The following is a 25,644-nucleotide window of genomic DNA, read 5'->3' on the forward strand; positions in this document are numbered from 1 at the left end:
GAAAAAGGTGTTTGCTGTTGACCAGATTATGGAGTAGCTAGCTTCTTCACCTGACTTAAACCCTATGAACATTTATGAGCAGCAAGGTTATTCAGATGGACGTCAGTACCCGTCCAAAGATGCTCTCTGGATGGCAATCACTGATGCTGCAAACAGCAATGAATCGAAACAAAAGCGACTTTGCACCTGAATAGCAGGAAGGAAACAGATATAATGGTTCGGAGAGGTCTGAAAAGTCAAAACCAATAGAGATCCTATGAAAAGATCAGATAGACACAGAACTGATTCCTTCCTGCCTGTAAACCTAGCAGTGTGTCTAGGTTTAAGCAGTTTTGCAAATATGATTAGGATAACATTTCTTGATATTAAATTATAGACAAAGTTGCTTAAGGTGAAGCAATTAGTTATTATGGTAAGAGCAGTTAGTTTACCAGGGTGAAATGTGTGTTGGAAACCTTATTTCATTTAGAAATGGAACTGTGGTTTAGAGACATTTTTTCATAAGTTCTTTGTGTAAAGAGAAATTCAGAACAGTGTTCATCCGTATTCTTAAATTATATGATTAAACAAAGCACTTGATCCAAAAGCATCTCCAATGCTGAGGGATTTGCCACAAATGCAGTGATACGTCTGTCACAGATCTCATGAGGCAATTATAATGTTAAACCAAAAACATCTCTAGCAAGATGAAAAGATCTTCTCTTGTTCAGGGAGATCACACAAAAAGATCCTTTTAATCTGAGATACAGAAATCACTTGGCTCCTACATTCCATGCTTTATGAGCCACTATTCTTTGTGATGGGACCAAAATCCGAAGAAATAGTGAGTCTGTAGCTTCAAATGGTGCCCACTGAGGTAATCCCTCAGTATAACAATGAGCCCTGCTGTTTGATGTCTGCCTCTGGCTGCTGGCTTCAATCAGGTGGTTAACAAACTGGTGTTTGAAGCCTGTGGCACAACAAGGCTCTCCACACCGGCAAGTCTACGAATCTTTCTATGAATTTTTTATTTTCACAAAACCTTCAAAACAGAGCTTTAATAGAGGACAGAGGGTCCAGTTTTGTAAGAGCTTCCAACTGTGGGCTGTGTTTAAAAATGGTCAGTTGAGTCGTCAACCTAGATTCTGACCATGAGCTTTTTAAACATCTTATTGCAATATTATGGTCATCAATATAAAGTTGTCCCCTAAAAGTCCCAGGGTTATTACAGCCTCCACCTTTTTAGAAAGAAAGTCATATAAAAGAGCATTTCTTAGACCAGGCACTGTTGTTAGACAACTATTAATAGTGTTCAATGGGATTGAGGTTAGAACCCCTCCACACTAAACTTAATCATTAATCATTATGTCAATAGGTGTGGGTAAAACAACTGAACTCAACAATAAAAAGGCGTCCACTTACTTATATGTGTGTGATAAAGGGTCTGTCTGAAAACCTAGTGAGTTCTTTACATAGATAGCATTATAAGTCATCCTACGCACACCCGAGAAGAAGGCTGTTTAAATTTTTAGATACCTTAAAATGCTGCCTACTAAGACACCTTATTTTAAAGCTATAAATTGAATAAATGATGAGGGAGCATCCAATGCTTCCTTAGCACTGAAGGCAATCTTAGCATTCAGTGCGGCACAACTTTTTCTCACAAAAAATTAGAAATATGGCGGACGAATGCAGAGCAACAAACATCTTTTCAAATGTAAATAAAGTCTTATTTATTCGTAATTTGTATTAAGGTGTACAAGTGTCATTTATTTGAATATAAATTTGGGCTTGTCAGTGACAATTTAACCATTTTACGTACACGAAGAGGTGTTAGCTGGCATGCTAGCGGGTTGTGCCACCTCAGCCCATTGGTTTGAATGCCTTGAGGCTAACTGTGTTAGCTTAGTAAGCAACAACTGTGGTGATGTAATTGCTGTCAAAGTAGTGTGTCTAAATAATCTGCCTATGTTCTATGTCTTATTACAGTCATCTTTAATTAGTCAGCTTCCTAGGTAGGCAGCAAGGCAGCTCACTAGGTTTTAGACAGACCCATAGTTTATACATACACCAATTAGGCATAACATTATGACCACCTTCCTAATATTGTGTTGGTCCCCCTTTTGCTGCCAAAACAGCCCTGACCCGTCGAGGCACGGAGTCTGACACCTTTCTATCAGAACCAGCATTAACTTCTTTAGCAATTTTTAGCTACAGTAGCTCATCTCTTGGATCGAACCACACGGGCCAGCCTTCACTCCCCATGTGCATCAATGACCCTGTCGCCGGTTTACCACTGTTTCTTCCTTGGACCACTTTTGATAGATACTGACCACTGCAGACCGGGAACACACCACAAGAGCTGCAGTTTTGGAGATGCTCTGACCCAGATGTCTAGCCATCACAATTTGGCCCTTGTCAAACTCACTCAAACCCTTACGCTTGCAAATTTTTTTCTGCTTCTAACACATCAACTTTGAGGATAAAATGTTCACTTGCTACCTAATATATCCCACCCACTAACAGGTGCCGTGATGAAGAGATAATCAGTGTTATTCACTTCACCTGTCAGTGGTCATAATGTTATGCTTTGTCAGTGTATATACAGTATATGTGTATATAGTATATTATAGATTGTATACTATGCATTATTATGACCATTTTGGCACATATGTTAGTCTTAAATAGGAATTTTTGACCAATAAAGTGTCTTCTTTTTCATTCGTGACACTCAGACCAATGGATGATCCTTTTCCTTAATGACTCTTAGCTGCAAAGCAATTACAGCCAGCCATTTGTATGTTAGAATTTAAAAAGCAAGATTATCAGGCTTTGTGTGATTTAGGCAACAGTGAATGTGAATATAAAGCACCTGCTGACTTCAAGTCAACACCTCTTCACAGGCACAGTGATCCTGGGCTTTGTTTGATAACTGAAATGGCCAGCTCGAAAAGCCAGGCGAGGCACACAAGTGGGCAAACATAATTTAGAATGGAATGTGAAAACGTAATTTTTGCACAGGTGCAGGTGTTGTGTGTGTGTATGTGTGTGTGTTCAACGTCTGATTTGTTTGGCGCAGAGCTGAAAGAGGTTTTGGAGAGCGTACTGTTTAGTGGAGAGCGTCTGGGACCGAGGAGGATGCTGGAGGAAAACAAAACCTTACTACTCAAGAAGAGATTAGTTTAGTGATAAGACTTATGGGTGCAGGTGGTGCTCTTTTAACTCTGAGATTTGGCTTTTTAATAGGTTTATGGCAAAAGGACTTTTAAAGCAAAGCATTGAGGGAAAAGTGGTGAGTGGGGCAATGAGGGTTAAGGATGTTAAAATGTTAAAATAATATATGAAAAAAACATATGAACTGAGGCACAACAGCAACAAATTCTTTTAAAAATAACAGGAAAATGGGATAAAACCCCCAAAACTGCTCTGCAGTGCGTCAACTCCCACGTTCTGCTAAAAAAGCCATCTCAAAGAGCTCTCACTGATCTCAGTGCTTCACACTTTTGTGAAATAATTGCCTGTGTTGTATTGTATTTATAATCAAGCAAATGTAAAAAACATGAAGCTATGCAGTATCTGTGTATAAACATTATGACTGATAAAAGATACAAGGGGCACTAGTCAAAATCTTGCCTAGGGCACCATATTGGTCAGAGCCAGCTTTGATTGTAATCATGATTTGGAAAAAAAGCAGTATCCACAAAATGCTGAGCCTTTGAGGAACAAATATGGGCAGAATATTTCCATTATTGAAATGTTGAAAAACAATGTTCCTCAAAAAAAGATTGGAAGTGATTTGCATATTTCTCCCTCTACAGTGCATAAAATATTAAACGATTGATAGAATCTAAGAGGAATTTCAGTGCGTAAGCCTAAGATGAATGCCTGTGATCTTCAATCCCTCAGACGGCACTGCATCAAGAACCCTCATTCATCAATTGCTGGTATAACTACATGGGTGAGGGATTACTTTGGCAAACCTTTGTCAAGCACTACAATACAGAGTAACATGCACAAATGCCACTTAAAACTTTGCTGTGCAAAAAAGAAGTCTTATGTTTATCATGTCCAGAAGTTCTCTGGGCTTTGGGGCATCTGGGATGGACCATCACACAGTGGAAACGTGTATTGTGGTCAGATGAATCAGCATTCCAGACCTTTTTTAGAATAAATAATAAAAGTTTAAAAGCCAAAGTCTGTCATGGTATGGGGCTGTGCCTGTGCCTGTGCCCTTGGCAAAGGTAATTTACACTTCTGTGATGGCAGCATTAATGCAGAAAAGTACATTGAGATTGTACTTAGAGCAACATGTGCTGCCTTCAAGAATTTATCTTTTCCAGGGACGTTCATGCATTTTTTAACAAGACAATGCAAAACCACATGCTGCACACATTACAAAGGCATGGCTGCGGAAGAAGACGGTACGGGTACTGGACTGGCCTGCCTGCAGTCCTGACCTGTCCCCAATAGAGAATGTGTGGAGAATTTTGTAACGGAAAATGCAACAATGACAACCCCGTACTGTTGCACATCTTAGGACACTGTAACGGTCCCTTTAAGTGGTATGAGCTATTGCTGCTATCCTGGATTGTGATGAGTGGAAGTGTGGGTGCTCCTATGCCTAATAAATACTCTCAATTACCCTGCACTGGTCATCTCCTGTGTGTATTTTTTTCAGAGGACAGGGCAAGTAGCTAAGCGCAATTAGTCTCTGTCCAAGAGAACTTCTCCACGCTAACCAGTCGTTACAACATGTTTGCGAATTGGTCAAAAAACACTTCATTTCTTGGTGTTCTTGGTCCCAACATATTTAATGTGTTGCGAGAAGGAATGGCAACATTACAAATTGGTATTTAAAAAAAAGAAGTATTGACTGAATAATGAATGTATCATTTTCCCAAATGACTGTTATTAGTGAATCAGTATTAATAAGCATTTTGTCAATAAACCAACCTCAGCTAGGCTACTTGGCATTCTCTTTTATCTGCATGATAACTCCATATGTCTAATTCAAGCCTATAAAACTAAATCATGAGTAGAGGTGTCTACAAACTTCTGGTCATGTTGTGTAACTATGATACTGATTCCACACAAACTGCTACTGGAACTGGTTACAGATTCCAACAGTCCAACAGCCCTATTTCAGCATCCTTAAACAAATGACAGCTTGTCTAAATCGCTCGCAGCCATGACAGCTGCAAAATTTCCAGGTTTTCTAGAGACGTCTGGGCTGTCATACAGCTCCCGAAATACCATATGGAGGAGCAGTGTTTACAAGTGCTAAACTTCTAATTACCGTAAATGACATGTCACATCACACACAGCTGCACTCTGCGTTCGTTCATATCTAACGTCAGCGTTTTGTAAAAAATGCAGCATGATTAGGACATTAGAGCTGAATTAGCATTTTTGTTTCCAAACACAAAATCAGTAGCGTGTACCGGAGGATGACTTGAGAATGGTTTGTCAGTTTGAGGTTACCTGGCACAAAAGTCATTCAAGCAGGTAGGCAAGATTTGCCCAGCTTGATAAAAGATCAGTGTTCCATATCGTTTGATACGGGTGCAGTCAAAGTAGCCTTAATAATTGTTTATAAGCAAAGATCAGGATTCTGTGTAGACCATTATAGTTTCGCCATGCCAAAGTTATCAAACCATGTCTTTATGGACCATGCTTTATGTACGAGGGTTCTTCAAAAGGTTTCCGCACTTTTTAAACTCTATTTATCAAGAAATTCATTCACCACGCTGCCAAAAGTATGTAGACATCTGATGATGAGCGTTTAAAGAATTTTATTTCATTTGTTCTATTTTATTTATGCATTTTCTCCCAACGGCACGGTGGCTAAGTGGGTAGCACTGTCACCTCATAGTAAGAAGGTCCTCTGTTCAATCCCCAGGTGGGCCTTTCTGTGAGGAGTTTGCATGTTCTCCCTACTCCTATAATCACTCCTATATCGTTGATTTTACACTCCTATTCACAAAGGGTGTGGGTGACACATCAGAACTCTATAATTAAGAGAAATGTGCACATACAGTGGTACCTTGTAATTCAACGTCCCCTGAACTCGAAATCTTTGAAACTCAACACCCTTTGTCGAGAAATTGGTACCCCTAAACTCAACATGTGTGCAACTGCTGCTTTGTTCAGCGCTCATGCGAACATGAGATGAATCTGCATTTGTGTGGAATAACCATCCAATCCACTCTGAAAGCTCAACATGTATCTATGTTCAGCTGGATTTTTCTCCTGTTTCACTTTTTTTTTTTAATTATCTATTCCCCCCCCCCCCCCCCCCCCAATTTTTATCCCCATTCTAGTCATATCCAATTACCCTGATTATGTCCTCTATACTGGTTCAACCCCTTGCCACTGACTGAGGACGGCACTCAACCGAATTGCGCCCCCTCCGGCACGCAATCGGTACAGACTTGCATTTTACACCCGCACGAGCCGAGTTCATACACCGAGAGACACTGCGCACGGAGGGTCACACTCCCCTCAATGTTATTCCTCAGCCCTGTGCAGGCGCCATCAGTCAACCAGCAGGGGCCGCAGTTGCACCAGTTATGAGAACCAATGCTCCGACTCTACCCGCTAAACCCATGAACAACAGCCAAACGTTGTTCATACTGCCGCCCAACCCAGTCGGAAAGGTAGAGCTGAGTTTCGATACGATGTGTCTAGAAACCCAACTCTGGTGCACTAGCGTACTTTACCGCTGCGCCACCTGAGCGGCTCCTGTTTCACTTTTAAACTTGTGTTATAGCTCTGGGTGCTGAGAAATTCTAAGAATCAGCTTTTCTGAGAGAGTCTAAAATGCTTATCATTAAAAAAAAGTAACTTAATGTATTAAAATAACAACTTAGAAACACTAAACCTCTCTTAATTATTACTGCTTATTTGTTCTCTCCACTAATTAAGAAGTGTAAGAAAACAATAAAGAAGTGCAGGTTTTATTGAGTTTTAACTGTTTTTTAATTGAATGTGTTTTTTATGTTATATTTGTGTTATTTTCAGTGTAAAAGTGTCAAAAACAACCCCATTATTTTACATTAGCCTAAAATATACGAGTTCCACGGGACCATGGAACACATTAACAGGCTTCCCATACATCCTTATAGGAAAAAAATACCTTAAAACTCAATGCCTTTTAAACTCAACCTCACTACCAGAACCAATTGACGTCGGGTTTCAAGGTACCACTGTACTTTTGTCCATTACTGTAACTGCCAGAACAGGCAGCATGGTGGCTAAGTGGGTAGCACTGTCGCCTCACAGCAAGAAGGTCCTGGGTTCGATCCTCAGGTGGTGCGGTCTGGGTCCTTTCTGTGTGGAGTTTGCATGTTCTTCCCGTATCCGCGTGAGTTTCCTCCCACAGTCCAAAGACATGCAAGTGAGGTGAATTGGAGACGCTAAATTGTCCATGACTGTGTTTGATATAACCTTGTATACTGATGAAAATACTTTTACTAACCTATAAAGCGCTACATGGTCTGGATCCACGCTTGGGGGTTCTTGGTCATAGAAACTTGTGGTGATCAGGGATGTTGGGTTGATGTCGTCTTGTCTGATCACTCAGGTTTGATGACGGTGGGTGAGGTGGGCGCTGATGTCCTGTGAAACCCTTTATGACCTTGTTACCTGCTCGCTCCCCCTTTTAGTTATGCTGTAATACTTAGGGGTGCCGGAGTCTTAAGCTACTCTCTGTAAAACTGACATTTTACTCAACTCACATTTTACATTTTTAACTACATTTTCTGTTGTTTTACCCCTAGGTGGTTCTGATGGAAACCTGTTTACCCACCCGAGGTTAAGGAATGAAGTCGAGACTGCCGTGCCAACAATGCTGCTCCTGCCAGATGTGACGGAAACCTGGCGTGTTTGCACCAAGAATGTCAAGAACTCACTACAGACTTTATCACAGACTGGACTAAATAATAACTCCAATTATTTTTTCTAGTTATAACTTAGTTCATTTAAATTTTGTGCTGAGTCTGGTTCCTCTCAAGGTTTCTTCCTGTAATTTTAAGGCAGTTTTTTTCTTGCCACTGTCGCCCTCGGATTGCTCAACAGGGGTTTTTGGTCTGTTGGTCCTGGATTCTGTAAAGTTGCTTTGAGACAATGTCTATTGTAAAAAGTGCTATATAAAAAAATTTGACTTGAAATTTTGACTTGATGAACCTTTTGTAATGAGTAACTACCGTTCCTGTCATAAATGTAACCAAAGTGTAAAACATGACATTAAAATCCTAATAAACAAACAAACAAACAAACTGCCAGAAATAAAGGAAGGGTTGCAAAGATCTCCGCTAATAATAATAATAATAAATTCTGTAAGAACTTGGCTGTACAGATTTAACACTACCCAGCCTACAAATTAATCTTCTGCATGCATAAAAAAGTTAGTGTAGTTTTACATTAATCAGATTTCCTTCCAAGTTCCACTTTTTATCAGAGTTCTTCTACTTTCATGTAAATTACCATGACCCATCATCCTAATACAAGAATCTTTATCAGAAGAGCTATGTGCAAGGACCGTCTTGGTGCGAATACCCTGCGATTCGTAATTAAAAAATAAAAACAGAGCTCCACTCTGCAAGATTTCGGTCTGCAGTCAACGCTAATTAGGCAGCTTGCCTTTCAGATGATCACACCACCGTATCCAGACTCAGCCATCTCACCGTGTCAGCTGCTTTGAGATAATAAAAGCGTATTGAAAATGCTCCAGGTACAAAATCTGCAGTGTTTGCAATCGGCTAAAGGGATAATGTTAAATCTGAAGACGGATAATTGTATTTATTCCTTTAAAGTTTATGCACCGAGACGGAAGATCCAGAGAAATTTTTTTCTCTGCAGTTAGGGAGTTCAGTAATTAACTGTCTGGCGAAAATACCATTTGACCTTTCGAATGCTAATGCCTGGTGTAATAAATGCCACAGCTTTTTGACACCAGAAACTGTAAAATGAAGCAATATATTTTTGAAAATGGTAACATTACTTTCTTCTGCTTATACTAAATATCACAAATTTGATCTGATACAGATGGAGGGTTTTATTACTTTCATATTAATTTCCTGAAGATTTGGCCAGCTTAATTTCTTCATCTTCTCCCAGGTTTTAAAATAAATCTGCTTTTGTTACTATGCAACAATGTTTCAAATTATCTATTTTTTGAAGAACATGCACCACACTGCCAAAAGTATGTAGACATCTGACAATGACAGTTTACTCACTCTCTCACTCACTCACTTTCTTATCCAATTAGGGTCGTGGGGAGGGGGTTCTAGAGCCTATCCCAGCTTTTCAATGGGCATGGGCGCAAGGCACACAGTAACACCTTGGACGGGGTGCCAGTCCATCGCAGGGCAGACACACATACACATACACACACCCATTCACCTATAGGGCAATTGAGTGTCTCCCATTAACCTGACTGCATGTTTTTGGGATGAAAACTGGAGCTCCCAGACAAAACCCACGCAGACACGGGGAGAACCGCCCCGCCTGGGGATCAAACCCAGGACCTTCTTGCTGTGAGGCAACAGTGCTACCCACCAAGCCACCGTGTTGCCCAAAATGAGTGTTTAAATGTATTTTAAAAATACATTACTATTAATTTACATTTCTGGCATTTAGCAGATGCTTCAGTCCAAGTGTCAGTATATTGTCTAAGCAATTAAGGGTTGAGGGCCTTGCTCAAGAGCCCAACAGTGGTAGCCTGGCAGTGGTGGGGCTTGAACCAGTGACCTTTTGATAACTAGTCTAGTACCATACTCGCTAGACTACACTGCTCTAGACTGGAATCACCTGCTAGGCTACAACTACCTTACATTAAAAGCCATCAAAGCCAAACAGTGGCAACCTGGCAGTGGTAGGGCTTAAACCAGTGACCATTCAATAACTAGTCTAGTACCTCACCCGCTGGACTACAACTGCTTTAGGCTAGGATTGCCTGCTAAGCTACAACTGCCCTACATTTACAGCTATCAAAGCCCAACAGTGGCAACCTGGCGGTGGTGGATCTTGAACCAGCAATCTTTTGATAACTAGTCCAGTACCTTACCCACTAGGCTACAACTGCTCTAGGCTAGAATTACCTGCTAGGCTACAATTGCCCTACATTTACAGCTATCAAAGCCCAACAGTGGCAACCTGGCAGTGGTGGGGCTTGAACCAGCAACCATTTGATAATTAGTCCAGTACCTTACCCACTAGACTACAAGTGCTCTAGGCAAGGATTACCTGCTAGGCTACAATTGCCCTACATTTACAGCTATCAAAGCCCAACAGTGACAGCCTGAGGGGCTTGAACCAGCGACCTTTTGTTAACTAGTCCAGTACCTTACCCATTGAATGTATCTCTGGAAATTTGTGTCCATTCAGTGAAAAAAACATTTTTGAGGACAGGCATTGATTTAAGTAAGGTGCAGGGGTAGCTCAGCGGTTAAGGTACAGGACTAGTAATCAGAAGGTCACTGGTTCAAGCCCCTCATCTGCCAGTTTGCCACTGTTGGGCCCTTGAACAAGGCGCTCAACCCTTAATTTGCTTGCAGAGTATACTCTCAACTGTAAGTTGCTTTGGATAAAGGCGTCTAATTGCTGATAATGTAAATGCAAAAATCACAATCAACTTCCCAAGTCATTCCAGAGATGCTCATTTAAGGTCAAGAGTCTGTACAGGGCACTAGAGTAAACTTGCTATGAGCTAAAAAAAGACAAATCCTTTGGAACAAAATATTTGCCTCTATCTCTGTGGCAGCAGTGTGCCAGGTTTGCTCCCTGATATTTCCCTGTTACTCTGGTGGATTCTGCCATTTGCACAACACCCATGCTGGCTGGGTGTTGGAGGGCTGTAGATTGGCACATGGCTCCACTGACACATGTGGATACTTTGAGTGTGGATACTCAGCGTGTATGGAATGCCATGCTGCTTGTGTCAGTTTCTTGGGGCAGTAAAATCTGCTGTTGAAGCAGCAAGGAAAAATATACCTCATGATTACCAGGTTGGTGGCACCCAATTCTTGGCAGTGATGGGCAGGTGTATCAGACCGCTGCATCATCCAAAAAAATCAAAAGCTTATAATTTATTTAATTACATTCATTTCACATGCACCGGCACAGTGGCGAGCGCTGTTGCTTCACAGCAAGAAGGGCCTGGGTTCAATTCCTCAGCCAGACATCCAGGGTCCTTTCTGTGTGGAGTCGGCGTGTTCCCAGTGTCTGCTCGGGTTTCTTCCCACAAGTCCAGAAACATGCAGTCAGGCCAACTAGAGCTACCAAAAATTTCCCTGTGTGAGTGTGTGCGCCCTGTGATGGATCGACAACCTGTTCGGGGTGTTTCCTATCTTTCGCCCAATGAATCAGACCCACCATGACCCTGATCAGAATAAGGCAGTGGTAAAACAAACAAACAATGAATGAATGAATGAATGAATGAATTACTTCAAAAATCATTATTTTTATAATTAAACCATGTAACCAATTATTATGGCTGAAACACCTATACTCAATAACTTGGAGGGTTGTCCACATACTTCTGGCTGTATAGTGTTTATAGTGAGATATACTGATATTGCTTTTCTGTCAGCCATAAGTGATAAACCTGTCATTTGAAGTCATTTTTAGAGTAATAACAGCTGGTGGTGTTTTTTCTTTGCTCTTTTCTTCTGTATTTTGAAGGAAAGCTGCTGAGCTGACATCTTCTCTCAATCTGTTAGTGTGTTTAGAGGAACAGAGGTGCTTGTTATTTCTTGTCGTAATTACTCTGGGAATGTACAACTCAACTTTTTTAACCATCAAGAACTAATTTGTTTTATAAAATTGTCGGGGGAATATAAATTTAGTTCTGCAATTTATTTTTAAGTGTAAAGGGTGTCCTGACTTTTTAGAAGCTTTAGATAACCAATTTCAACTCCTTGCCTTCCTTCTCATTTTTTAAGTTAGCAGGATGGATCTCTGTCTCTTCTTCAGGTAAGCCTAATCCAAAGTTCTATGGGAGTGTTTAAATACTTTTAATCATAAAATGTCAAAATATTTTAGGAGTTAAATACTATAAGTTTGGATATTTCAGTGACACCCATTTTTAACAGGTGTGTAAAATCATAGCCATAACATTAAAACCACCTCCTTGTTTCTACACTCACTGTCTATTTTATCAGCTCTACTTACCATATAGAAGCACTTTGTAGTTCTACAATTACTGACTGTAGTCCATTTATTTCTCTACATGCTTTGTTAGCCCCCTTTCATGCTGTTCTTCAATAGTCAGGACCCCCACAGAACAGATATTATTTGTGTGGTGGATCATTCTCAGCCCTGCAGTGACACTGACATGGTGGTGGTGGTTAGTGTGTGTTGTGCTGGTATGAGTGGATCAGACACAGCAGCACTGATGGAGTTTTTGAACACCTCACTGTCACTGCTGGACTGAGAATAGTCCACCAACCAAAAAATCCAGCCAACAGCGCCCCGTGGGTAGGAGTAGGAGGAAAACCATCTAGGTAGGAGTGTCTAATAGAGTGGACAGTGAGTGATGGCTGTTATGGCTGATCAGTGTCTATGACAATGAATTTATGCTTCTAACTTTGTAGCAAGAGTTTAGGGAAGGTCCTTGCCTATCCACCCTGATTGTTGAAATCGCATACTTCCATACTAAACAGTACGCAAAAGCAGTATGCGAGATCTGGTAGTGTGTCTGAATACGTAGTATTCATTAAACAGTACGTGAAAAGTACCCTGATGACCTACTGCATGGGCAGCCATTTATGAGTATGCAAACACAGCACACCCTCTTCAACCCTGTTTAGAATGATGTGGTTTTACATTACCGGGACAATAAGAGCTCTCGGGTGGCACAGTGATCTAATATGCAAGCCCTCCAGACAAAGAGTACAAGTTCTTGAGGTCAGATCTTAGCAGTGCTATACCAGACGAGCAACCCTCAGACCCATTCGACAATGTCTGAGGGAGGGAAAGTGAAACAGGGATCCTTCTTATTGCCCCTGCATTAGCAATCTCTGCTGTCAACTCCAGGCATCAGAGTAATGAAAGCACACATAGAGCAGGGTGATTCTCTCTGGCTGTCACTGTTGTGAGAATACACTAGTGGTCGAAGACTGCACACGTCTTTGGCCCTCCTTGGCCAGCGAAGGGCTAGCGCAAGTGACTGAAAAATGAATGGATTGTTATGGATTGTCATCCCTTTGTTATAGCAAGTAGTAAACACTTAAACCAACTGACCAGCTTTGTTGTACAGCGTATTTGGATTAATGATTAGACATAATGACCACTGTGTGCATGGCAGGAGTAAAACAGCTGCCCCATGATATCAACCATCCACGATTTAATGCGGATACAGACCTTCCTGCATTTTCCTCACTTCACTTCAAATTTGCAGATGAAGTAAAGCATTAAGTCAGCAGTTAAGAGGCTTTAAATGCAAATAAATATGGCTGGTGTGGAATGCATCATAACTCCACACTTAATGTATACATATGCATTAAAATGACCTTTTCCAGTAACTGGAGTAGTGTTAATTAAATCTAAGTTGGAAGCGCTCGTTCCAACCTTTTCATTGCAGCTGAATCTCAAAGATTAAACTGTCCCTGAAGGTACCCGACTTTATCAGCTTTATGAAGGCAGTAGGACACTATATAAACAAAAGTATGTGCTCACCTCACCTAATTAAAGTTCAGTTTATGAACAGCAGAGTCAGGCTGGAACAGGTAAGAACCTTTGTTAAGCAAATTGATTGTTTACACCTCTTTGTGATGGGTGTGGTTAAATTACTACACTCAAAAATGTAGATGGATGTAATAAAAAACACAGTATCTTACATTTAGTTTGACTTTTATTTGATTGCAGACAGGATAAACCTGAGATATTTCATGTTTTGTCTGGTCAACTTAATTTCATTTATTAATAAACATCCCTTCCTGCATTTCAGCCCTGCAACACAGTCCAAAAAAAGTTGGGACAGTAAAGCATTTACCACTTTGTAATGTTGCTATTCTTTTTCACCACACTTGAAAGACATTTTGGCACCGAGGAGACCAAGCGATTTAGTGTTTCAGCTTTTATTTTGTCTCATTCTTCCTGCAAACACATCTTAAGATGTGTAACAATACGGGGTCATCGTTGGTGCATTTTCATTTTAATAATCTCCACACATTCTCTATTGGGGACAGGTCAGGACTGCAGGCAGGCCAGTCCAGTACCCGTACCCTCTTCTTCCACAGCCATGCCTTTGTAATGTGTGCAGCATGTGGTTTTGCATTGTCTTGTTAAAAAATGCATGAACATCCCTGGAAAAGATGACGTCTTGAAGGCATGTACTTTCTGCATTAATGCTGCCATCACAGAAGTGTAAATGACCTTTGCCAAGGGCACTGACACAGCTCCATACCATGACAGACCCTGGCTTTTGGACTGATAACCGTCTTTGATCCGAAGCACACAGCGTCCATTATTTCCAATAAAGCTGATTCATCTGACTACAATACACGTTTCCACTGTGTGATGGTCCATCCTAGATGCCTCAGTGCCCAGAGAACCGACACCACTTCTGCACATAGTAACGTAAGGCTTCTTTTTTGCACAGTAAAGTTTTAAGTGGCATTTCTGCATGTAACTCTGTATTGTAGTGCTTTACAAAGGTTTGCCAAAGTAATCCCTCACCCATGTGGTTATATCAGCTATTGTTGAGTGGTGGTTCTTGATGCAGTGCCGTCTGAGGGATCGAAGATCACTGGCATTCAGCTTAAGCTTGCACCCTTGGCCGTTACGCACTGAAATTCCTCTCGATTCCTTGAATCGTTTAATGATATTATGCACTGTAGAGGGAGAGATATGCAAATCCTTTCCTGTCTTTCTTTGAGGTTTATTGTTTTTAAACATTTCAATAATTTTCTCACACATTTGTTAACAAACTGGAGATCCTCTGATCGTCTTTGCTCATCAAAGACTCAGACTTTCCTGGATGCTGCTTTTGTACCAAACCATGATTACAATCACCTGTTGACATAACCTGTTTGGAATCACGTCATTATTTAGTTTTATCTAGCCCTAAACTGCCCCAGTCCGAACTTTTTTTGGAATATGTTGCAGGCCTGAAATGCAGGAATGGATGTTTATTAACAAATGAAATGAAGTTGAGCAGACAAAACATGAAATGTTTTGGGTTCAAACTGTCTGCAATCAAATAAAAGTAAATGTAAATGTAAGGAACACTGCATTTTTATTTTATTTGCATTTCCCATACTGTCCCAACTTTTTTCTGATTTGGGGATGTACATATTACCACTAATAAACTATCCACTAATACTAATACAGAAAAAAGAAACAAAAATGCTAACTATGAAGCAATTCTTAACACACCTCCCTGATCTATAAAAGAGTTTATGTTTTTTATTAGTGTTTTTGGAAGGCGCTAATGATGCAACCACCTTCCTGCTGGAAATGTAGTTACATTAATGACTTTGCTACTTTAAAGCAACCTCACTAGAGTAAACGGATTATGGACTAGACCCAGAGTTTTACCTTCATCACATTACTAAAGCGCATGTAAACTTGTGGATTGAATTATTGCCAAAAATTTAATTCTCTGCAGTAATTGGATTCAGTACAAGCAATTGCTTTCACTGTTTTGTGTACTTTAAAATGTAAAAACGACAAAAAAGAGTCGTTTCTTCACTTTTCTTCTAGCCTGAATGTTATAACAATGTTATTAAATTCTTAAATGTGACGATTAACACAACATTAACACAAGATTATTCTGCAGTGTCACCACACGCGGTCTTCGATGGATGGATGGCTCGGTGGATGGTAATGCAATTTCGCTTGCACTTTGTGGAAGTTTCTGCTGTTTATTATACGTACAATACACACACACTCACTATATTCCCCCCTACCTTGCACCTACAGCCCACTTTTCTAAGAATGCTCTCCATTTCTACCTATGTAGTCATTTCCAATTCTACCAAGCATCCAGCATTAGCAATAATGCTGTAATTTTTGGATATTGTAAAAATACACCAGTCAGACATAACATTAAAACCAGCTCCTTGTTTCTACACTCACTGTCCATTTTATCAGAGCACTTTGAAGTTCTACAATCATTGACTGTAGTCCATCTGTTTCTCTACATACTTTTTTAACCTCCTTTCACCCTGTTCTTCAATGGACCCCCACAGGACGACTACAGAGTAGGTATTATTTGGGTGGTGGATCATTCTCAGCACTGCAGAGACACTGACATGGTGGTGGTGTGTTAGTGTGTGTTGTGCTGGTATGAGTGAATAAGACACAGCAGCACTGCTGGAGTTTTTAAACACCTCACTGTCACTGCTGGACTGAGAATAGTCCACCAACCAAAAATATCCAGCCAACAGCACCTGTGGGCAGCGTCCTGTGACCACTGATGAAGGACTAGAAGATGAGCAACTCAAACAGCAGCAATAGATGAGCGATCGTCTTTGTGGACCAACTAGGTAGGAGTGTCTAATAGACTGGACAGTAAGTGGACACGGAATTTAAAAACTCCAACAGCACTGCTGTGTCTAATCCACTCATACCAGCACAACACACACTAACACACCACCACCATGTCAGTGTCACTGCAGTGCTGAGAATGATCCATCACCTAAATAATACCTGCTCTGTAGTGGTCCTGTGGTGGTCCTGACCTTTGAAGTACAGGGTGAAAGCAGGTTAAAAAAGTAGGTAGAGAAACAGATGGACTACAGTCAGTAATTGTAGAACTACAAAGTGCTTTTATATGGTGGAGCTGATAAAATGGACAATGAGTGTAGAAACAAGGAGTTGGTTTTAATGTTATGGATGATCAGTGTTTATCTATAATTAAATGTATCTATAATTCCAAAATCCATTTTGTACAGCACATAATAAATGTGTACATTGTTTATACACTTGGTTTGATAACTATCCGACCTAATCAACATTTAGGAGCTAAATAGGACTTCATACACTCTAGTGTTTAAGTTAAACCCATTTCACCTGCAGCTTTTTGTTCCTAAATGCCACCAGGACACAAATGCACTCGTACCAGCTCCTGTGGGCATGGATATTGCATAATGAACCCAGGCGGCAGAGGATCGCAGATGTTATTTTAGGTCAAGCTGCCAACCACTAGCTACAATGTGTGTTTGTGTCCGCCTTGACAGATGGGAAGCTTGGCTCGCTCTCACAAAAACAATGGACTGACTGGGAGTGGAGGCAAGATCAGACTCAATTTAGTCAAATACTCCAAGGTTATGCTGCTGTCTATAGAACTCTGCTTGAACACTGTTTAGTAGAATAAATGTCATGAAGTAAATCAGTTTATTTTTCTAGAATGTCATCTAACTTTGTGGCATTTTCGTTTTGGTGGACTGTAGCTGTTAATTAGGGCTTTGTACAGATGTCCGAATGTGAATCATAGATTTTCACCTGTCATTATTGTCTATAAGAGTAAATTCCAAATAACTTCAGTTACTTTGAAGATCATTTGTACAAACAATTATCTGTAGGAACAAAGTCTATACAGAACTGTGGTCTTTATTCAAGGTTTGCCATGAATTAAAAGTTATTAAAAACACATTTATAGCCACTTACCATATAGAAGCACTTTGTAGTTCTACAATTACTGACTGTAGTCCATCTGTTTCTCTGCATGCTTTGTTAGCCCCTTTCATGCTGTTCTTCAATGGTCAGGACCACTACAGAGCAGTTATTATTTAGGTGGTGGATCATTCTCAGCACTGCAGTGACACTGACATGGTGGTGGTGTGTTAGTGTGTGTTGTGCTGGTATGAGTGGAAGGACACAGCAATGCTGATACAGTTTTTACACACCTCACTGTCACTGCTGGACTGAGAATGGTCCACCAACCAAAAACATCCAGCCAACAGCGCCCCGTGGGCAGCGTCCTGTGACCACTGATGAAGGTCTAGAAGATGGCCAACTCAAACAGCAGCAATAGATAAGCGATAGTCTCTGACTTAACATCTACAAGGTGGACCAACTAGGTAGGAGGGTCTAATAGAGTGGACAGTGAGTGGACACAGTATTTAAAAACTCCATCAGCACTGCTGTGTCTGATCCACTCATACCAGCACAACACACACTAACACACCACCACCATGTCAGTGTCACTGCAGTGCTGAGAATGATCCACCACACAAATAATACCTACTCTGTGGTGGTCCTGACCATTGAAGAACAGGTTGAAAGCAGGTTAAAAAAGTATGTAGAGAAACAGATGGACTACAGTCAGTAATTGTAGAACTACAAAGTGCTTCTATATGGTAAGTGGAGCTGATAAAATGGACAATGAGTGTAGAAACAAGGAGGTGGTTTTAATGCTATGGCTGATCATTGTATATCTATTTCAAAAGTAAAGCGAAAGGCCAAATAATAAAATATTAATACTACAAATTAAAAATACATTATTTATTTTAAATATTGCTCAAATGGAGCCCTGCATCAACCAATGTCCCCATGCCCTCTAAAAAAGTATTCACTTGTTATTTAGGTAACTTCAGTACTTCAGTGTCTGGATTCATTTTTAAATAACTGCCTCTGTTGACACCCATGGCTGGCAGATGACCTTAGAGACTACCAGGTGAGAGGCAGTGGTGCAGAAAGATGCCAGTCTGGCAACCCTCTTACTCCTGGTGTCCATCTGTTGGTTGTCTGTGTGTGTGTGGGGCCTGTTGTGGTGGGCAGGGCTCAGGCCACCTGTCATAGACACCATCACATGCTTGAATGGACGACTTGGTATGCAAGCCTATGTTTTCTTTTAAATCATATTTTGACTTCTTGTACAGGATTTAAAATTATTTATATTTATTTATCAAGTTTGTTTAAGCATAAACAGCAAGTCAATTTACACGCTTAAACATTTTAAACATATTGAATAAGAAATGACTCAGACTGCAAGTAATATTTAACTATTGTTATACTGCTTTGCATTGTCAGCGGCATGGTGGCTCGGTGGGCATCACTGTCGCCTCACAGCAAGAAGGTCCTGGGTTTGATTCCCAGGTGGAGCGTTCTTTTGTATGTTCTCCCTGTGTACTGAGAACAATCAATGCAATTAAGAGAAATAAAGGGCTGTTGTACAGGGGCAAACATACACTGATCAGCCATAACATTAAAACCACCTCCTTGTTTCTACACTCACTGTTTATTTTATCAGCTCCACTTACCATATAGGAGCACTTTGTGGTTCTACAATTACTGACTGTAGTCCAACTGTTTCTCTGCATGCTTTGTTAGCCCCCTTTCATGCTGTTCTTCAATGGTCAGGACTCTCCCAGGATCACTACAGAGTAGGTATTATTTGTGTTGTGGATCATTCTCAGCACTGCAGTGACACTGACATGGTGTTGGTGTGTTAGTGTGTGTTGTGCTGGTATGAGTGGATAAGACACAGCAATGCTGATGGAGTTTTTAAACACCTCACTGTCACTGCTGGACTGAGAATAGTCCACCAACCAAAAATATCCAGCCAACAGCGCCCCATGGGCAGCGTCCTGTGACCACTGATGAAGGTCTAGAAGATGAGCAGCTCAAGCAGCAGCAATAGATGAGCGATCGTCTCTGACTTTACATCTAATAGCTCAGGAGGGCCAGTGATAGCTCAGTGGTTAAGGTACTGGACTAGTAAACAGAAGGTTGCCGGTTCAAGCCCCGCCACCAAGGCCCTTAACCCTCAATTGCTCATTGTGTTCTGCTCATTGTGTAAGTCGCTTTGGTTAAAAGCGTCTGCTAAATGCTGAAAATGTAAATGTAAATGTAATAGAGTGGACAGTGAGTGGACATGGTATTTAAAAACTCCAGCAGCCTGTGTCTGATCCACTCATAGCAGCACAACACACACTAACACACCACCACCATGTCAGTGTCACTGCAGTGCTGAGAATGATCCACCACCTAAATAATATCTGCTCTGTAGTGGTCCTGTGGGGGTCCTGACCATTGAAGAACAGCATGAAAGGGGGCTAACAAAGCGTGCAGAGAAGCAGATGGACTACAGTCAGTAATTGTAGCACTACAAAGTGCTTCTATATGGTAAGTGGAGCTGATAAAATGGACAGTGAATGTAGAAACAAGGAGGTGGTTTTAATGTTATGGCTGATCAGTGTATATTTAGTTGTGCTGTGTCGGTCTGTAGATTTATCAAGCTGGAAACAAAAAAACTCTTTACCTCATTCTAAATCGTTTAAGACTTGTTCAGAAACACTCCCTGTCAGCATCTCCACTCTCCCTGCCACTATAGCAAGATACAACTTTTTAATTGCCAATTTAGTTTCCTCCCTACTCCTTTAGTCACTGGAAAAATGTCAGCAGCCACAGACAGGACTTCTTTGAGTAACTCGGGGTAGGGAACTAGTTTTCAAGACCCAGTAAAAGATGTCTTTGTCACAGAGTACTGGCTGCATTTTTGTCTAAATAGTGATCTTGAGCATCGACTTGGGCTTAACTGTGCTTTGGGATGATGTATAAAATGCACTTTAGACCAAACAATAATCTGCATTGTTTTAGCTCCGCCCATTCAACCTGTTTCAGTATGTTTGGTCCCTGGCCAAGAGAAGTAACCAAATTTACCACATGGACTTACGGTATATACAGTATAGATTACGTGGAAATGGAAACAGCTACTAAATGTTTGATTACCGATTTAAAAACGTATTGTACCATATATCAGCAGTCGCCAACCTTTTTTGCAGCACGGACTGGTTTCATATAAGATATAATTTCTGCGGACTGGCAGGGGCGGAAGGATTTAAAATAGAATAACTATAGAATGGAAATTCAGTGTGAATCCTGAGCTGTTTGCTGTGCTGAGAATGATCCACCACCTAAATAATACCTGCTCTGTAGTGGTCCTGGGAGAGTCCTGACCATTGAAGAACAGCATGGCTAACAAAGCATGCAGAGAAACAAATGGACTACATTCAGTAATTGTAGAACTACAAAGTGCTTCTATATGGTAAGTGGCACTGATAAAATGAACAGTGAGAGTAGAAACAAGGAGGTGGTTTTAATGTTATGGCTGATCGATGTATGCCAGTGTTTATTTTGTAGCAAATGTAGCTTGTATGCTGCTGCGATAAAATAAGTTCCCTTAGGGATCAATAAAGTATTCCATTCATCCGTCCAAATGCTGGTTCACCTGCCAGCCTGTTCGTCTGTTCGCCCGCCTTTCCGTTGTCTGTCAATTAATCAATCAATCGAATAGTCAGTAAGAAGGTTAAGATCAAGAGAAAATCACTAGTTTTGCAAAGAAATGGTTGGCTACTAGAGACATGTCGAATGAGGGGATGTGTTAAGGATTGCCCTAGGCGGCACAGCGGCTAAGTGGGTAGCACTGTCGCTTCACAGCAAGAAGGTCCTGGGTTCGATCCACAGGTGGGGCGGTCCGGGTCCTTTCTGTGTGGAGTTTGCATGTTCTCCCCGTGTCTGTGTGGGTTTCCTCCGGGTGCTCCGGTTTCCTCCCACAGTCCAAAGACATGCCGCTAGGCTAATTGGAGACACTGAATTGTCCCATAGTTACCTAGCCGCTGGGATGCCCAAGCCCGGATAAATAGGGAGGGTTGATTCAGGAAGGGCGTCCGGCGTAAAACTGTGCCAAATCCCGCCGGCGACCCCTAACCGTAAGAAGCCGGGAATGTCGACCCCGCTGAGGAACAAGAAGAAGAAGCTCCGGTTTCCTCCCACAGTCCAAAGACATGCAAGTGAGGTGAATTGGAGATGACTGTGTTTGATATGGCCTTGTGAACTGATGAACCTTGTGTAACGAGTAGCTACCGTTCCTGACATGAATGTAATGGAAAACTGTAAAACATGACGTTAAAATCCTAATAAACAAGTATGGCCCTCCTTGGTCAGGAAAGGGGTCGCCCAAATAAGCAAAAAAAATGCCCATTATTTTGGGGGGTGGTTTTCTAAACAAAAATTTATAATAACCCCCCCACACACATACACACTCTGCTAATTAAATGAATTTGTGAGTCAGAACAGTATCCAACCCACGTCTGCCAAATGTTGTTTTCTTATGTTTACATTACTTTTACAACCTGCTTCCAGTTTTATAATGAAGACTAATCAGCCTCACACTCTTCCACACTTTTCTTTCCTCTAGCAGCTGTTTTTAAATATTTCTATTTCACGTTGATTGAAATGTTCGCAGCACACAGCAGATGATCGCATATTCACGGCTTATGATTACGTCGTGATTGCCACAAAGCAAAATGACCTTGCGGTTTCACGAGTAATCACACAGTGTTTCACAAACAAACACCGGTGCTGGGAAAGTTTAGCCTCTAAGCATTCACATGCTTTTTAATCTCATGATGTTATTCTGAAATACTTAATTGCTCATCAGATTCGCTACAGAAACAGTGCGTGTTGAAATCATGATTTATCTTTGGTGGTTGCTTTCATTTTCTTTTCCAGTAAAGCTGGAATTACAGAGCACAGGTTGGAAATCCCTACATCTCATACTATTTTATTTTGAAGCAATTTACAGAACCTATTCTGCCTACATGTTTTTGGAAGGCGGAATAAAAAGTAAGATGAGAATCAGACTTGGTTTGTTAAGGCTTTGAAACACCAATGCCACCGGCTGTGCCAATGTGACACATTCATAGTATAGTGTAATGAATTGACAAGAGTACACAAGACACAACCTATGTTAAATGCTAAACATACATGAATAATGTTAAAACTACACTAATGTTAATTGCTAAACACATGAAACCTGAACCTAAACCCTAAGCTAACATTTGCTAACAAAGAACATAAACGAGCAAGACCACGAGCAATACCACCACCAATAGCCTCCAACAAATGACCCACAGCTTCTTCCCTAAATGCTTAGAGCATTACACCTAAAACTACAGTAGGTGCAGCTGTGGATCTTTAGCAGTGGACCAATCAAAATGAAGGGCATTGGCTTGAGAATAAACACAAACACTCCAACATGAGCAAGACCACGAGCAATAGCCTCCAACAAATGGCCCACAGCTCTTTCCTTAAATGGTCAGAGCATTACACCTAAAACTAGGTGCAGCTGTGGATCTTTAGCAGTGGACCAATCAAAATGAAGGCCGTTCACTTGAGACTGAACACAAACACTCAAACATGAGCAAGACCACTAGCAATAGCTTCCAACAAATGACCCACAGCTCCTTCCTTAAATGCTCAGAGCATTACACCTAAAACTAGGTGCAGCTGTGGATTTGAGCAGTGGACCAATCAAAATGAAGGGCGTTGGCTTGAGACTGAACACAAACACTCCAACATGAGCAAGACCACAAGCAATAGCCTCCAACAAATGACCCACAGCTCCTTCTTTAAATACTTAGAGCATTACACCTAAAACTAGGCGCAGCTGTGGATCTTTAGCAGTGGACCAATCATAATAAAGGACGTTGGCTTGAGACTGAACACAAACACTCCAACATGAGCAAGACCACAAGCAATAGCCTCCAACAAATGACCCACAGCTCTTTCCTTAAATGCTTAGAGCATTACACCTAAAACTAGGTGCAGCTGTGGATCTTTAGCAGTGGACCAATCAAAATGAAGGACCTTGGCTTGAGACTAAACACAAACACTGCAACATGAGCAAGACCACAAGCAACAGCCTCCAACAAATGACCCACAGCTTTAAAAGCTCAGAGCATTACACCTAAAACTAGGTGCAGCTGTGGATCTTTAGCAGTGGACCAATCAAAATGAAGGCCATTGGCTTGAGCCTGAACACAAACACTCAATCATGAGCAAGACCACGAGCAAGACCACGAGCAACAGCCTTCAACAAATGACCCACAGCTCTTTCCTTAAATGGTCAGAGCATTACACCTAAAACTAGGTGCAGCTGTGGATCTTTAGCAGTGGACCAATCAAAATGAAGGGCGTTGGCTTGAGACTGAACACAAACACTCCAACATGAGCAATACCACGAGCAAGAGCCTACAAAAAACGACCCACAGCTCCTTCCTTAAATGCTCAGAGCATTACACCTAAAACTAGGTGCAGCTGTGGATCTTTAGCAGTGGACCAATCAAAATGAAGGCCGTTGGCTTGAGACTGAACACAAACACTCCAACATGAGCAATACCACGAGCAAGAGCCTACAAAAAACGACCCACAGCTTCTTCCTTAAATGCTCAGAGCATTACACCTAAAACTAGGTGCAGCTGTGGATCTTTAGCAGTGGACCAATCAAAATGAAGGGCGTTGGCTTGAGACTTAACACAATCACTGCAACATGAGCAAGACCACAAGAAACAGCCTCCAACAAATGACCCACAGCTCCTTCCTTAAATGCTCAGAGCATTACACCTAAAACTAGGTGCAGCTGTGGATCTTTAGCAGTGGACCAATCAAAATGAAGAGCATTGGCTTGAACACAATGCATTTACTACTGCATTTATTTTACATTTGTTAACTGTAATTGTAAAGACAAAATCAATGTATTCATTTGTACACTTACAATTAAAAAGTACAAATATTTTAAATGCTGAAAACACTTTACCAAGACTCAAACCCAAGTCTTAAAAGTGGTAGTTGGCGTATTAGGCTGCTGTGTCATCTAAATGCTACAAAAATGTGTTATTTGAGCTTGATCTGTAAACATTATGTAACAAAATCAATCACAGAAGGCTTTGTAAGGCCAGGCAGTAATGTTGGATGAGAAGGCCTGGCTTACAATTGAACAACTTTCCGATTCATCCTAAAGGTGTTCATTAGGGTAAAGGTCAGTTTTTGTGCAAGCCACTGTGTTTTGGTAGACCAAATCAAATGTATACGATTGATTTTATGCTCCTGTTAGCAATTTGTGTTGCTTAAACACGAGAGATTTATTAGAATGGGTGTCGACATACTTTTGCACAGGTAATGTACACAGATCAGCCATAACATTAAAACCACCTCCTGGTTTCTACACTCACTGTCCATTTTATCAGCTCCACTTACCATATAGAAGCACTTTGTAGTTCTGACTGTAGTCCATCTGTTTCTCTTCATACTGTTTCTATATGGTAAGTGGAGCTGATAAAATGGACAGTGAGTGTAGAAACAACGAGGTGGTTTTAATGCTATGGCTGATCGGTGTATATTAGGTCATTGACTCTCTCTTTAATTACCCTGTTCTGGGTATTTCTGTCATAGGCTGATATTGCTGTCGGACATGATAATATTAGCATATAAGCACTTAACAATCTGACAGCTCCTGGGTTAATTGAAATAAATGAATATTTCATCAGATTTGGTGAGGTAGGAAAAGGCTTAAATAGAAGGTCTGTACTAAGACGTGTCAATTGTTAAAATTGAACACTCGCAGACACCAGCCATCTTGACAGATGTCATATTTTTTTAAACAACATGCTTATTAAAAATGAATTGAAGCCTAAACATATAGCCAAGAGTGTTTGGATTTCCTTATTTGGGGTTAAATCCCTTGGTGCAATCTGTTTGGATAGGTGTAAACACAGTAAACATACTTGGGTGTGGACCGAAACAACTGATACCATTGAAAAGAAGTTGTCTCATTTGGGTCACAAACTCTGGCGTGGTTTGTTTGTGGTGAGAACATGGTCCGACCTTGACCCGACCCAACTAGCATGTCATTGTACATTTTTAATATGAGCTCCC

This window comes from Trichomycterus rosablanca, chromosome 12 (assembly GCF_030014385.1).
Source record: "Trichomycterus rosablanca isolate fTriRos1 chromosome 12, fTriRos1.hap1, whole genome shotgun sequence".
Classification (NCBI taxonomy): domain Eukaryota; kingdom Metazoa; phylum Chordata; class Actinopteri; order Siluriformes; family Trichomycteridae; genus Trichomycterus; species Trichomycterus rosablanca.